We start from the raw sequence: 14,183 nt of genomic DNA, 5'->3' as shown, positions 1-14,183 counted from the left end.
AAAGAGCTTTGTTTACTGGTATTCCCAGAAAAGTGGTTAGAAGGAACATGCTTTCAGTTTCTACTCGGGTGGTGAGTTAGTTTTTCATTTCCTCATTCTTCACTGAAGAGATCACTTTTCCCTGTATTGCATTTTGAACATTAGTAGTTACAATACAAATAAAGTGAAGTCTGTGGCAGCCCCAGCATGTTACATATTGTGTCCATAATGTCAGGAGCTTTTAGACTTGCATAACCTTGAACACACAAACAGCGATAGTTTCCTCAAGAAATACAGACTACATCCTGTTTGCAGTGACACAGCTGAGTATCCAGTGTTGTGTAATTTTTAGTGAAACCTGACTCCATGATATTGATCACTGGAAAACAGAACTCACCAGCTAAAAAAGAGCACGGGTAAGCGTTGCTCGAGTGATAGAAAGGCAGACTTGAAACATCATGCACAAGGAATCTGGAAATTAATATGCTAAATATGAAGTATGCATATGACTGATGGCCTAAAATTTCCACCTATGTTAGTAATTTTCCACTCTTAATTTAAAAAAAAAAAAAAGTTTGTGATTAGGTTGTCATAACCTCAGAGGAATTGCACTACATGTTTATCTTTTGGAGTACTGTGTATATGGACAGAATCTATTCTATAAGCTTACTGTTAAATCTTGCATGATATCCTCCTGAGACCTTATGTCCTCTGTAGAGGTCACAAAAAAAGTTACACTGAAAGCTACATTTCTTTGGTTCTCAGAAGGGTATATCAGGTTTTTTTTTTGGATATCCTAGTTTGTATTTGTACCCATCATAGGTGTTCCTTATTCATAAATGAGGTGCTTTAGAGCAATCAGAAGATGTTTTCTCCTGTTGTTCATGAGCAGACTGCTCACTTAGACTGAGAAGGGAAAATGGTCCTTAAATTGTTGCAAAGCAATCTCAAAGTTTTGCCAGTTCTTGTGAAACTAGAAACTGTTGTGGTGGCTGCGGTGCTCAAACAAACCACGTCTGTTGAGAGGCAACTATACAAGTAAAACATTGTTAGTGTGAATAAATGCAACTATAAGTCATGTTGTAGATAGGCTACTTTAGTATAATCTAAAAGATTCTCACTTTTACTAAAAGATTTATTTTTTTTTTCCCCCCTTTCATCCCATCACAGGGAACAAGCAGGGTCTCAGATTGTCTACTGTTTTAAGTGCACTTTGAGTAACCGGCAGATGTAGATATTCATAAAGCTGAGTCTGGAAAACTGTACACTTCTCACCTTTTACAGACCACCTTCACAACATTTTGATATGAAATAGTGTTACTGTTCACATTCATTTGGGCTCTGTAGCTGAAGAGACTAGAAGCTACATTAATATTAGCAGCACCTGTGTTTCGCTACGGTTTCCTGTAAAAATGGCTGCTTCAAAATAAGTCTATAGTCACAGCTTGGCTACGTGACCACCCATCCAATAGAATAAGATGTTCTTGCCAGAATTCATGACAATGCCAGTGCTGCCTACATAGCTCGATACTGTGTGTGTGTGTGTGTGTGTGTGTGTGTGTGTGTGTGTGTGTGTGTGTGTGTGTGTGTGTGTGTGTGTGTGTGTGTGTGTGCGTGTGTGTGTGTGTGTCAGATATTAGCGTTGCATGTATTGTGGATGTGAAACTGTCATCTGCAATGTAGAAGGTAGATTTGAGGTCAAATAAGTTGTAAATAACCATAAAATGGAACAGCTAATATAACAATAGTAGTTAGATTCTCCAGTTACACTCACCAGACACTCAGTAACACTCTTTGAAACCCGTTATTTATATTCCAGCTAATGATTAAATGTCCTATGGACTGATGTTATTAGTACTCTTATATGAGATCAGAGTTCAAAGATTCAGATGCAAATGGGCCACATTTGCATCTGAATCTTCTTTAGAAATGAGGTGCAATGCAACTCTTTTGTGTGTACTATAACAGGATGCTGCAAACCATCCATTTAAAATGTAATGGTGATTGCAGCTGTGAAAATAAATACTACCTCTGATACAAAAGGGTTATATTTTTATTTATATATATAAGCAGAATTTCCAACACGTGATGCTTCGTGCTTGTGGCATTAAAATGTCCTGCTTATAATGATTGTAAATTCAACATGTTTGGATATGCTTTTACAAAATAAGGCATCTGATTGCATGTGATTGCTTTGTTTACAATTTTCTGTTGTTGTATAGACTGTTTGATTGATCTAATAGGCTCCTGATTGGCCTGTGCCTGCTCTGTTTGAAATGCGTATTTTCCTAACGGAGTGCGCAGAAGGATCTGTGTAACCCACAATGGCATTTTAGCACACCAGTCGAATAGTGTCATACTTTACACACTGCTGTGTCTCTCCATTTTTTTTTTTGTCTGCATCTCATTAAAATTAACAGGCTTTCACAAAACTTTATTCACCAGCCTCATCAGCAGTGACCCCAAAGTGCACATCCAAATAAAGAAAGAATGGGCTCTGCAGTGAATATATCATAAATTAACACCACATGCTTGAATATTACTCTTTTTTTTTTTTGGCATTTTTTGCCCACAGTGGCTTTTGTTGGCAGTGGAGAGAGACAGGACATGGGGGGAAGACACAGGGGAAGACACGCGGGTAAATTGGCAAATTGGAACCCGCGCTGCCCGCACCGCAATGCGTGGCATACGTATGTGGTCGCCGGCTTCACCACTAAGCCATCCGGGCGCCCCTGATTATTACTTTTAAATGTTTATTTATATTTCCCAAGAAGGCTTGATTAAAAATATCAGTTACCATCCACATCTGTTGACTGACATTTAAAAGCTGCGCCTGCCTGCAAACTGGAACTTATTCTGGGTGTCACCTTTTGGCTGTGTTCCCAAAATGCAAATGAATCTGTACTTGTGGTTTTGAGGTTGCATCTGTAACTGTGCCTGTGTGCATTTGTGCTAACCAATCACAAAACTCGATCACAGTGCTCTGACTACATCTGCAGACTCACTATAGGGTTGGGGTTCGACGTGACAGTAATTTGGGCATGCGCTGACATGAAATGGTGTTTAAAATGTAGTCTGTGTAAGGGTGATATTCAAATCTGCCTGCATACAGTAAAGATAGCTCTTACTTCCTCTATTCCATTTATATTCTCTTCTCCTTCCCCGTCATAGTATTTACTGTAGCAGTGAGACTCTAAAAGCTGCACACTCAGTCTGCATGTTTTGTGGAGTGTAATTGTTTGCCTATCTGACAATTTCAGTTCCCGTCTTCATATGCTAGATTTTTGATGATTGTGCTTTTTTCTCTCTGCTTTCACCCCCACAGATATTTAATTCTGCTTTTCTGGTGAAATTATTATTCATTCTTCTTGTACGGTATACACCCTAGCAGCTTTTCTCCCCCTCTTATCACATCACACATACAAAGAATTGAACAGCTTCTTGTCAAAACTCATATCAAGTTCCCTTTCAGTCAACCACGTTTCCCCTTTACTTACCAGCATTTAGTTTTTCTTCTGCCTTGTCACAACAGTTTATGAGGTCTCCATAATAAAGAAACTTGCTGCATTAATACAGCGATACTGCTGCATAGCCCTCTGCCACCGACAACCTGTTATTTATTTGAAAACTGAATCCTTTCAAATCACTCACAAACATAAATCACCTCTTGTTGGAAGAGAAGGCATAAACACTTCAGTCTTGAGGGTTAGCCCGATGTTTAGAACAACAGACGATAACCGAAATTTCAGTTTGGCCTCTGGTTAATGTAGTTATGGGAGTAAACATTAAGCAACTCCAGGCTGAAACTGATAATCTGCTCCTGGCAATGTCACAGCTGCATTAAAATGCTTTGGTTGTTGCACCGCCTTTGTAAAAATATTGGATAAGACATTTCTTCATACTTTGGTTCTGAATCTAGTTAAGTTCTTTTTTTTTTTGTCTTCTGTGTGAAGTTGTGATTGCACTACTTACTGACAGAAAATGTGCGTTTAGCGGAACAAAATAAGCACTTTAAGATGCTGCCTCCCAGTAAATGGCTTTTTATTGGGGGTCCAAATGCCCCAGTGATAGAGGCCTGCTTGCTTCCATGTCAAGACTTGGGTGAAGAGCTTGAAACAGCTCTCAGTGGTTAGAGTAGAGCAGGAAGAAATAGCTAGCCTGATTCTGTCTGTAAATAAAAAAACAAAAGAAAATATCCACCTGCCAGCACCTCACATTAATTATTGCAATATGCAGTATTTTTTTTTGTTTGGTTCTCTCTTTTTTTTTTAACCTATACAAGGATCAAAGCATAAGGAACAACTATTATTTCAACATAAAAATTTCCTGAAATTTCTGCTGGTTGCCCGGCAGCCTCATTGTGACATCAACACTTCAGGAAGTTGCTGTGAACAATTCCTCTGAAAGAGTGGGAGGAACCATCAGAAAGTCCTCAAAAATGCCCGATGCCTAACGAGCTGCCACAGCTCATTAAGTGGCAGTCTGAATCTCTGAAACCAACGCTAGATGCCAGACATTCATTGTGTAGTCGTGGGGAAAAAAAGAAAATGGGGTTTTTGGAAGTTTAAAAAAGAAAAGAAGAATTGTCACCTAATACTTGTTTTTATTTATTATTGTTGTATCGGGATAAGTATAAAACATGAAGAAATAGCCTTAGCTAATGTGCAGTGGCCTTCCTCAGATATATAGACTCAATAACACGTACAAGAGAGGTAGCACAACTAGCTGTGCAAGAAATACACTAACAAAATACAGGTTTCAAGTGGAAATTACAGTACTGTGTAAAAGTCTTGTGCAACTAGCTTCTTCATATTTTGTTTTCAAGGAGCCAGACTTTCCTATAATTTGCAACGTGGTCTTGAGCAATAGTTCTCCAGGCTTTATGAAGGTCTTTCAGGTTTTTTTTCTTTGGATATTGGCTGTTTTTTCACTCATTTTCAGAGGAATATATAGATATTTTTTTCTTAAGCTACTCTACACAGACCTGTGAATTGTTCAAGCGTGAAAAAGGCACCTAACTCAAGGGATGAACCAGTGTTCATGTGTATCTGCACATAACAACTTATCAAAGTACCAATTTTAAATTGGATCTTTAGGCACTTTGTTACTTGCAGCCTGTCACAAAAACATATTTCATTTCTTTAGTTGAGTCTATGATAAATCCCAAAGATAACACAGTTTGACAGGCATAAAATGGTGTCTGAGCACCAACAAGGTGATTCCCAAAGAGTTATTACCTAAAAACTTGGCATATCTCAGCGTGGTATGCAGTGTTTCCTAAAACATGTTAGGAAACTGGACAAGTGGAGGACAGAAGAAGAAGTAGCAAGCCTAAAAAAAACTATCTACAGCAGATGAACAGTATCTGAAAGTCATGTCGTTAAGAAACAGGGAAAAAAAAATCCAACAAACACAAGAAGCAGGGAGAAACGTCTGATGTATGCCAAATTACACAAGAACTGGATTGAAAATCAGTGACTGATTGGCAGCAGTGTAATCTTTCAGCATTACAATGATCCCAAACACACTGTCAATGCAATAAAATGCTGGATAGAAAAACATTCACTGGAACCCTATCAGTCATGGATTAGCCTCCCCAGAGCCCAGTCTCATTCACATAATTATTGACGCAGTGTGGGATCATCTTGACAGGGAATGGAACGAAAGTCAGCCAACATCCAAAGAAGAGCTTTGAATGTCCTGCAAGAAGCCTGGAGAACTATTCCTGAAGGTATACTTACAGAACGAGTTCAGACTGTGCTGAAGAATAAAGGCGGTCATACCAAATATCGACTTTCAAGCTTGTTAGAAACTCTGTTTTTGCCTTAATGGGAAGAAAATGGATAGATACTGTATGTCCGCGTATGTTTGCACGTTTCTGTACATCAGTCTAATTATTTCTGAAATGAAGGGTAGCTCAAGGCTTTTGTACAGTAATACAGTATATTTACCAGTGTATAGCACTGGTGTCATTAAGGGGTTTTCTTTGACAAGCTGGAAGTTTGACTAAAAATATGAAACTATTTTTGTTTTGTTTTGTTTTGTTTTTGGGGGGGGGGGGGGTGCAGCAGGATGAGTCATTCTATCAGAGTTTGACTGAATTCAGAGAAGAAAAAAAACATCTAAACTAAGATTTTAACAGAACTTTGAATGGCCTACTTCTGTGTATTCAGGGCAAAGAGCGCTGCGTGTATTCTGGTCATGGTGCTGAAAATAAAATGTATACTGTAAATGAACATTCCCTCTGTCTTCCATTTAATCTTTTCAAGTTTACAGAAGAGGGGGTTTCACGGGCGTCTTTACAAGTATGCATGCTTATAGCTGTGTTCAACTTTTTATTTCTGTCTCTGTCGCGTCATCCTTCACACTTTCCTGTCAAAGGAATGTAGGTTAAGATAATTTTAGTAAAGTTGGTAAAGTCCCAGACAGATTTTTTTTGTGTGTGTGTGTGTGTGTGTTATATCTATCAATCGATCGAGATGCGTTAAAGAAGGAAAGCACTAGCTCATGCATTTTTCTACTCTACAAGTCTATTTATCCTAGATGTCTGAAGAGCTCATTCCTCCTCCTGCACAATGAATCACCTCCAAACTGGGACTCATTTGCATATAATAAAATGGGACAGCTAACAGGCATTAGGGACTTTTAATATAGATGCTTTTGATTAATCCTCCATTTAGGATAAATGGTAATGAAGACATTTAGTAGGGAGAAAAGAGTGAAATTTAAGCCACACTTATGCAGATAAGTGATGCAGTTACAGCTGAAATGACAATAAGCTAAAAACATTATGATAATTTATTCCCAGTACTTTATGAAAAAGTAATCACCAGTCTTCAAGCTCAGTGCAGCACATCCTTGTGCGCTTGTGTGCTTGCTGTCTGTGGCTGTTTAAATTATCCAACAGTTTAAGTTTGACTGTTACATTTGTTTAACATTTTATTCAAAGCTATGAAAAACAGCAGTGCCTATTTGTGCAAGTGTGTGAGGCTTTATCAGATGAGTCCATCAGGTTTAACTGATGCTCTGTTAATCTGAGTGTAGACTGGAGAGTGTCTGATTTCTGGCAGGGCATCAAGTCCAGTCGTTGCTGCCAACACAGCTATAGCATCTGCGCCATGATAAAATTATGTCCGCCTTCTCTCCCTTGACTTGTATCTTTCAGTGGAGCCACCAGTATAACATGCAACCATATTTGTAGCTTTTCTTTCTTTCTTTCTTTCTTCTTTTTTATTTTTTTTTGTCTTTTCTCTCATATAAGGATTCAGTGACACTCACACATCCCTAGAGGGAGAAACTGCATTTCCAGGCGTCGTACTGTACCGGCCAAATGAACACTGAATTCATTTCTGTGGGGCAGCGATTTCTGAGAGCTGTATGGTGTATCTTAATGAGAACACACCATAAAGTCTGCAGCTTGCAGTGGCTACCAGTCACGCTTGGGCTTCATCTTTTTTAATTATTTTCACATTATTCTCTGTAAAATTATTAGCACTCATTAAAATGCAGAACAGTCACTTCATTAAAATGCAACATATGGCTGAAATGCCTCCTTATCCAGCATCTTTTAGGCCCTGTATTTATCTGACATGTGCTGTAGGCATCTGCCTTAACCCCCACTAATCCTCTGGGAAGACACCTCTTTAAATATGGACTATAGCTATAGTAGAGTGATGTTTGGATTGATTGATACACAGCTGAGGTTTTCTGCATGGTTGCGCATCAGAACTGGAGAACGTGCTCTCAACCATATCTCAGGTCTGATCTGACAGCAGGGACACAGAGGAGCCCCCTTGGCAAACGGAATAACAGCAGGGCTCATCTGAGCAGAACGTAGAGCAGACAGGACTGTGATTTACCTGGCACAGGAGCAGAGAGGGGCAGAGATGGTGAGAAAGGCTGAATTGTTTTTCAGATAAATAGACTTCATTGGGTAATAGGAGCTAATATTTTGATGGCCTTGCCTCTGTGCGGATCCCCGTGGCCAGGAATCTTATCTACCAGGGCAGTAGTTTTAACCATATCGAAAATATCAAGATGTGTTTTGACACATGCAAAAACACACTAACCTGAATTTTACTCTTTTAAATTAGCTTCCCCCCCTCATTATAATCTGCACAAATATTGCTGTGTTTCAGATTGAAACAAAACAAATGGCTACATTTTATAAAAAAAAGATTGTGGTATCTTTGTTCCCCTAAAACAGTCTGTTGTGCTAAGATATGCTTGCCTGTAATACCACAGTGACTTCCTGTTCAAGTAAATGGTACAGAGGCCATCAATGGCGAGCGTATACCGTATATGCAAGATGGAATAAGTTGCATATACAGTTTGAAAAGTGAAGTCAATGCAGAAATGCCTTTAAACTTTCATTCTTTCTAAATGGTCGGCAGGTTGCAAAAAATAATTCAGACTGAATAGAAGAAGAGAAAATCACCCAACTGCTCCCTTGATGTGTGACCACAGTAAACACCTTTCTAATGAGTTTGTGGTTTCAATCACAAATTTAAAGGCTCAGTAAAACATGATTATTGTTTTGTAAAATATGGTCACAGTTAGGCAGAGCTATTTACGTGATAAAGCAGGGCACACTGAAGGACTCACACTCACACTCTCTCACAGGCACACACAAACAACTGGAAATGGCACGATGTGACATCCAAAGGACTTCATGACAGCTTGATTGACAGAATTAGTTTAGCTTTATTAATCCTAAAAATATTCACATTCAGAGCTCTGAACTGACTGTTTAGATGTAGTTATGCTGCAGAAGTGTTTTCCCAACACATCTCTCGCCCCATTAGTGCAACCTCGCTGTCCAACAAAGACCTTAGGTTTGAAACACAATGCCAATTAAAAGCGGAGTCTGCTGTTGGGCTTACTGCAGTTGTTATTCTTGGGATGTATAGTAATGAGCTCGTCGGTGCAGCAGAACTATGTGTTGTGGAGACCGCAGTGGACATTGTTGCGTTATCGGACTCAGCTGCAGAAACACTTGAGCGAATGACACAGAATATCTTGATGCATTTTGATCCTCCTTCTTTTTGTTTACCTCACATCATAGCTCACAAAATGTCTTTTTTTTTTAATTAAGGCAAACCGTTATGACTGAGCTACAGCAAGAGCTTTAATGATGCTTCCATGTGATAATTCCCCAAGGGCTTACACAGTCCCTGACCCACACTCATTTACTGTAACTCATTAGCCTCATGCACACAGGTGCAATATGACTCTGAGGGCTCTGCGCCCATCAAAGTGACCTTTTATTCTTCGCTCACACAAGGGAATTAATTATTTACCGTTTTGCTTTCTGACTCAGTTGTCTTTTAACGTGATCAAAAGAAGGCAAAAGAAGAACGTGCACAAGAGTTGAAGCATTGATTAATAAAACCTTTGTTAACATTTTACACTTAACAAACATGTAACTGCAGTAGCATAACAGGTCTGTAAAAATACCATTGCTTGAAGAAATCATCTTAGCCTCAGCAGCTGAAAACCCACCCTGACATCTACATATGGTTAAGGACACACGGTTGCCTCCAATAGCTTGGTAAATTGTGCACTGAACTGTCAAATGTACTTTTTTTTTTATACTTATATACTTTTTTTTTTTTCCTTCTGGGAGACTCGGTTGCACTTTTTGTATTTCACAACAAAACAAACTCTCTTGTTTTGATGGCATGTGAATCAGCAGTTCGAGACAAAGATGTACATCTTTATAGGGCACTGTTTCTTCTGAGCACATTTTTTTCCCCCCTCCCCATTGTGGTATTGAGTTGACCTTGCTACTGTGTAAACTGAACACAATGAGCTACCTCTGCAGGCTTGTATAGAGATGGATGTTACATAAAAGGAAAAAACTGGGACAAACTTAGAGAGGAGCTTTAGTGCTCCTTGGTATAGTTTCTCAAAGTTCTTGAAACTCTGCTGTTGTTTATTGATGATGGTGAGTGTGGGGGGGGGGTGCTGTCTAATGCGAGTCCAAAGTATACAACAAGTATTCAGCTGGGCTGATCTAGTAACTGCTTGTTTGTGCCTTTGTTGAAATTTGTTATTATTTTAAAGATGAGCTTATTCACCCCACAGAAATGTTAAAAATAAATGGTTTATTATGCATCATTATGTAGACTTAAACAGATTTAAGGTGGTATTCTTTAAATGTTTCGTAATGTGCATGATTTGAAAACATTTGCACTGATCATTAGGAATAACCTTGATGTTTTAAACAAAGGGAGGTTTCCACTGAAAGCATTGTTGTTTTGAGAGAAACTGCTTATAAAAATCTTCTTCTGTAAATATGTTTTATTCTCTGCATGGTGGGTTAGTATGCATTATCATTATTATTCAGTATTATTCAATTATAATAATGTGGTAAGTTTGTTTACTAGCTATAATTTATACTTGCCTGCATGTTTAAATCAAAATGCTGGTATTTGGCAGCAGTATACTAATCTTAAGGCAAAGGCTGACTGCACTTTACACCAATCATGGCTTGAGGTGTTTATTCTGGTTTGTGATGCTTCTTCACTTCACTACTGCATACCTGATTCTCCCACTGGGTCTGAGACTAGCCTGCAGTTTGTTTGTTACTCCTCTTTGTTGGATGTATTTATAGATGCCGAGGTGCTTTCTGCTTGGTCTTTATTACACACGATCCCCCCCCCCCCCCCCCCCCCCCCCACTGTCTACTGGCATCGAGCTGAGACTGCCAGCTGTTGCACAAGAAGCTGATACGTCTGCTGATGGTGCATAATCACCTCTCCATCTTGTTGAGTACTTATCAGATACAGTGCGGTGACGAGCTAAAGCGACCGCTTTGCCTGTGATGGCTTGATCTTCTCCTCAGTGAGACTGTGTGGCATTCTCAGTCCACAGCCTAAATAAATGCCGCCACCAACCCCACTAATGCCATCAGTACTGGTTTGATTACTGCCATTTTACTGACCCCCAATCTGTCTGCTTGCTTTTTGGTTTCTTAATCCTGTCATTATCAAACTGTGGAGCTTGAGGGTGTGTTTGGCAGACGGTGCTGCGTATACACACACACACACACACACACACACACACACACACATACACACATATATATATATATACAGCCTAATGGTGAGCTAGGCTTAATTGCTGTCAGTGTCAGTACAGATGGCTGCATTAACTGAAGTTAAAATGACCCGTGTGTAAACCTCTTGTGTAACTCAGGACAGCCTCCGTACTGCTGCTGCTACTTTCATGGCTCTGACTGAATCAAATTGAAAGGGAAACTCACTGCTGTAGAAACTCTGAATCCACATCTCTGAAAAAACAAAAGTGAATTGATACCGACCCTCACAGTGATACGTTTACACTTTGGAAATCACCCCTGTGATAATTTATCTCACTCTGTGCTCGTGCTGTTCAGACAAATCTCTTCTGGAGAATTGCACCTGACTATGTTTTCGAGGTTTGAGAGTAGTCAAAAGTTCTTTCAACACTATACTCGAGGTCCAAAGGAAAAAGGAAATGTCTATGGGGATGCTTTCATCTGGTTCTCATTTAAAATGGTAAACAAAAATAAATTAATGAACACACTTTAGTCAATTTACCAAAATAATGCTGATAAAGAAATCCCAAATACAACAACACAGATGTCTATGAAATACAATACAGTCAAAAGTTTTTTTTTTTTTTCATTATTTAAAAATTGTCTGCATTGTAGATTAATACTAAAGTCATCCAAACTATGAATAAATACATATGGAATTATTTGGTAAACAAAAAAAGTGTTAAACCAGATAATGTCTTATATTTTAGATTCTTTAAAGTAGGGACTTCCTGCTTGGAAGACAGTTTTGCACATCTTGGCATTTTCTCAGTCAGCTTTATGAGGTAGTCACCTAGAATGGCATTCAGTTAACAAGAGATAATTTCTTAAATTTCTTGCCCTCTTAATGTGATTGAGACCATCAGTTGTGTTGTGAAGAGGTAGAGTTGTATACAGTAAATAGCTCTATTTAAGTAATGTTCTAATCCATAAGAACAACAACAGTCCATCATTACTTTAAGAAATGAAGGTCAATCTGAAACATTTCAAAAAATTTGCAAGTATCCTCAAGTGCAGTCGCAAAGACCATCAAACATTATGATGAAACTGGCTCTCATCAGGTCCGCCCCAGGAAGAGAAGACCAAGAGTGTCCTCTGTTGCACAAGCTAAGTTCATCAATTACCAGCCTCAGAAACTACAAGTCAACAGCACTCCAGATAAGAGCCCACCTAAATGTTTCAAAGAGTTCAAGCAACACACACATCTCAACATCAACTGTTCAGAGAAGACTGCGTGAATCTGGACTTTATGGTTGAATTGCTACAAAGAAGCCACTTCTAAGGAGAACAACAAGAGGAAGAGAATAGCTTGGGTCAAGAAACACAAGGAATGGACATTAGACCAGTGGAAAACTGTCCTTTGGCCTGATGAGTCCAAATTTAGAATAGAATAATAGAACTGAGGTCCTCCGATCAAAAGCTATTGACCAGACACAAATCTAATTTGAAGAGTAGAGGGGATAGAGCCTTTGCTGTGGTTGCCCCTAAACTCTGGAATGACCTTCCTCTCCACATAAGAGAAGTTCATTCCCCTACTACTTTTAAAAAACTTCTTAAAACTTCTTTATTTGCATGTGCATTTCAGACTGGTAGATAGATCTTCTCGGCATTACTATTGGCACTACTATTACGGTCCTTCATTTTTTATTGCATTGTTTATGGTTTTATTGTATTTTTATTTTTGTTTTATGTTCTTTTGTTTTATATTATTTTATTTGTTTTATGCCCTGTGAAGCTGTTGTTTTAATGTGCTATACAAATAAACTGATTGGTTGGTTGGTTGATTGATTGATTGATTGATTGATTGAAATTTAAGATTTTTGGTTCCAAACACCATGTTTTTGTATAATGCAGAAAAGGTGAGCAGATGGTTCCTACATGTGTAGTTCCCACATGAAGAAGGAAGTGTGATGGTATGGGGGGGCTTTGCTGGTGACACTGTTGGTGATTTATGCAAAATCCAAGCCACACTTAACCAGCATGGCTACCACAGCATTCTGCAGCGACATGCCATCCCATCTGGTTGGTGCTTAGTGGGACCATCATTTGTTTTTCAACAGGACAATGACCCCAAACACACCTCCATGCTATGTAAGAGCTATTTGACCAAGAAATAGGGTGATGGAGTGTTGCCTCAGATGACCTGGGCTTCACAATCACCTGATCGAAAACCATTTGAGATGGTTTGGGATGAGTTGGACCGCAGAGTGAAGGCAAAGTAGCCAACAAGTGCTCCACACCTCTGGGAACAAGACTGTTGGAAAATCATTTCAGGTGATGACCTCATGAAGCTGACTGAGAGAATGCCAAGAGTGTTCAAAGCTGTAATCAAAGCAAAAGGTGCCTACTTTGAAGAATCTAAAATCTAAAACATATTTTCATTTAACACTTTAAAGTTTACTACATGATTCCTTATGTGTTCCTTCACAGTCTGGATGAATATACTATGTAGGAAAAAACTTTTGACTGGTACTGTAAGCAGATCCGTAATACTAATCACTCAAAATGCACGCATACATATGTAGTTTTGCACATAAATATACAAAATAAAACCATCTTTTTTTTTTTTTCCCCTTCTGAAAGTGTGAGTATGACAGTGTAATTTTATAGTCAACACATAATCATCAGCACATTTGGTTTTCGCAGCTCTCTGCGATGGCTTCGAAAACATTTTCATTGTAACATTTTTGCTGATTTTCCTAAAAATTGCCTTCAGCATATGCCCTCCATACAACTACAACTACAACTAATGCTGAAACTAGTAAAAACTAAACTAAAACTAAACATTTTCAAACAATAAAATATTAACCTGAAACTAAATGCACTCGGGAAACTAAAACGAAACTTGACTGAAAAGCAAAAGTCAAAGTAAAATAAAAACAAACTGGAAAACACAAAACGATAATAACTGTGACTGCAACGTCAAGAAAATTACAGACTAAACCTGAAGAGCCTCCAGTGTCAAAAATCTTGCAGCAGATGCTGCACATTTATACACAGATATCTGTTTTATACATATCTCTACCCCCCCCTCTACATGATATGTAACTAAAGTCACATTACCATAAATAAAAAGAGCTCAGTATATTTACACATGAATAGACAGACTCCAGAGGTTGGGTCT

At 38.7% G+C, this 14,183-nt stretch overlaps 1 protein-coding gene across 1 annotated transcript in view; it reads left to right on the top strand.

Annotated features, from left to right (window-relative positions):
- LOC115793368 (uncharacterized) overlaps window positions 1-14,183 on the top strand; it is a 96,135-nt gene that overhangs the window by 11,400 nt on the left and 70,552 nt on the right.

Source organism: Archocentrus centrarchus, chromosome 15 (assembly GCF_007364275.1).
Source record: "Archocentrus centrarchus isolate MPI-CPG fArcCen1 chromosome 15, fArcCen1, whole genome shotgun sequence".
NCBI lineage: Eukaryota > Metazoa > Chordata > Actinopteri > Cichliformes > Cichlidae > Archocentrus > Archocentrus centrarchus.
The sequence above is the reverse complement of the archived record's forward strand: the minus strand, read 5'-3'. Positions and strand labels throughout refer to the sequence as shown.